Source organism: Otolemur garnettii, unplaced genomic scaffold, assembly GCF_000181295.1.
Source record: "Otolemur garnettii isolate 467f Iridium unplaced genomic scaffold, OtoGar3 scaffold00021, whole genome shotgun sequence".
Lineage (NCBI taxonomy): Eukaryota > Metazoa > Chordata > Mammalia > Primates > Galagidae > Otolemur > Otolemur garnettii.
In genome coordinates, this window is record NW_003852416.1 from 17,703,137 (window position 1) to 17,705,480 (window position 2,344).

The 2,344-nt window shown below is 37.3% G+C and overlaps 1 pseudogene; it reads right to left on the minus strand.

Moving 5' to 3' along the window:
- Positions 1–537: 537 nt before the first annotated feature.
- On the minus strand, positions 538–1,413 carry LOC100958259 (annotated as a pseudogene).
- Between the last annotated feature and the right edge of the window lie 931 nt (positions 1,414–2,344).

Below are 2,344 nucleotides of genomic sequence, written 5' to 3' on the forward strand. Positions count from 1 at the left end.
CCAGGAGTTGGAGGTTGCTGTGAGTGTGATGCCATGGCACTCTACCCAGGGGGATAGCTTGAGGCTCCGTCTCAAAAAAAAAAAGAGGGTTTCGTTATCAGGCACAAAAAAATTTGGGGGGGATGGATTTATTCAACATCTGGATTGTGATGATAGCTTTTATGTATATGTACGTATGTCAAAACATATCAAAATATACTTTAAATACATGTATATTCTTGTCTCTTCTAATGTCTCCTAAATGCTCAATTCTTGTTTTATAAAATAACAAGCCTTATGAGCTGATTTCTAAAGTTCCTTCCAGTTTCAATATTCAAGAATTTATTCCTTCTAAACACATACAGAGAATAAATGTAGAAACAAGGAGAAAACGTAATATTTGATTCTAGACTCAAGTCAGACACAAATTTCCTTACAGCCAAAGTGTCAAAACTAAGCTATATCTCCACAGTTTACAAACTTTGGGTGTAAAAATATTTTTAACCAGCAGGAGGCATGCCATAAAATTCAAAGTACTAAAGAAAAAATATCTCCCACTTAACTACAATTTTTTTGTACTTTTCAAAGTTTATTCATATACACTATCCCACTTGACCTTTGCCTATCCCATGAAAACAGTAGTTAACTTACCATTTATCAATACACTTCTGACCAAAGCTGTGAGCACAAAACAGGATGAGCTCAGCTCGTCCCTCCATATAGACACGACACTCATCAGTCAGGTGCTTCTCCCTTCCCATAAGACTAACCTGACAAGATGCTACAGAGAATGAGTTTTCATCAGTTTCTTCAGAGGTGGAGCTCTGTGCTGATACTCCTGGTTGACTTCTGATATCAAGTTGAATAAACTAGTACAAATTCAAGATCTGCGATGCTTCCACCATGCCACTGCTCTTGTTAATCTTGGTACAGTCCACCTGTATAACTACTTTCCAAAAGGCAGAGGAATCAGACCCATGTCTAACTCAGAGAAGATGTTTTTCCTGGCCAGAGGCCACTTTAGCAGTTATATCTTTAAGCTCAGCCATTCTCCTAAAAAATTCTTCATTAAGTTAAGGAGCTACTTGAACCAAAGTGATATGTTTTGCTTTTCTGGTACCTTGCTAATAACCAACTGTGTTTGATCAGAAATTTGCCATCCCATAATGAAATGATGTCTTTCAAAACCAAGAAGAGTGTTGCTTCAGTTTCCCAAGCTCAAGGCTTTGCATACCTGGCAGCAGCAGCAGCACCCCCGCCAGCTGCTCAAACCCATAAGTGACCACAGCTCTACACCAAGTTATTTTAACCTAAAGTTATGTCCATATGAATAATGAGAGATAATGTGATCAGACATGGTTAGTTAACTTGATGATTTGACAATAACAATATGAATTAGACTGACTCTTATTTGCTTTTGCTTTTTCCTTTATTTTTAATTATCCTGGGTACATAATAGTTGTATATCTTTATAGTGTTGCTTTTTTTCTTTCAATTAAAACACTATTTTCTTACGTGAGCTTTTTCTCAATCCCGTTACTAAGTAAAGACCTGCACTTGAACAAGATGGTTCCATTTTAAATTCAAACAAAGATATTCAGGCTTGACAACAGATTCATGGTAATATTATTTAACAAGATTAATTGAATAAACATAAACAAACCCAAATGTTAAGGTTTTCACCATGGCACAATCCCATCATAACTCATAATCAATCAGCTGCCTTCACCTTTGGCAATAACAACACACAAGTGAATTTGCTGATGATTAACAAAATTACAAAGTGAACCCAAGGTCACTTAATCAAGAATAACAACAATGTAGAAACCTCAGGAATGCAGGTCAAGGCAAGAGGCTGCAGCTGGCCAGATATGATACCACTTGCCTAATTTTCATTTAGGAATTTGCTACAACAAATAAAATATGTATCTTCTCTGAATTACTAGAAAACAACCAGGTATTACCTACCATTCTGCAACCATCAAATTATAATATTTCCTAAATGAATGATTAAAACTTTTTAAGTTGGGTGGCACCTGTGGCTCAAAGGAGTAGGGCGCCAGCCCCATATGCCAGAGGTAACAGGTTCAAACCCAGCCCTGCCCAAAAACTGCACACATACAAAAAAAACTTTTTAAGTTTTTAGAAAGAATATTAATCATTTTCATGTGTTCACAATAGCTCCTGCTTTGATACTCAGCATTTGCTTAAGTATTGCAACTTACACAATATGGCTTTTGACATATTAAAATTTCTAGAGTTGGGGCTCGGCGCCTGTGACTCAAGCAGGTAAGGCACCAGCCACATACACCTGAGTTGGCAGGCTCGAATCCAGCCCAGGCCCACCAAACAACAATGATGGCTG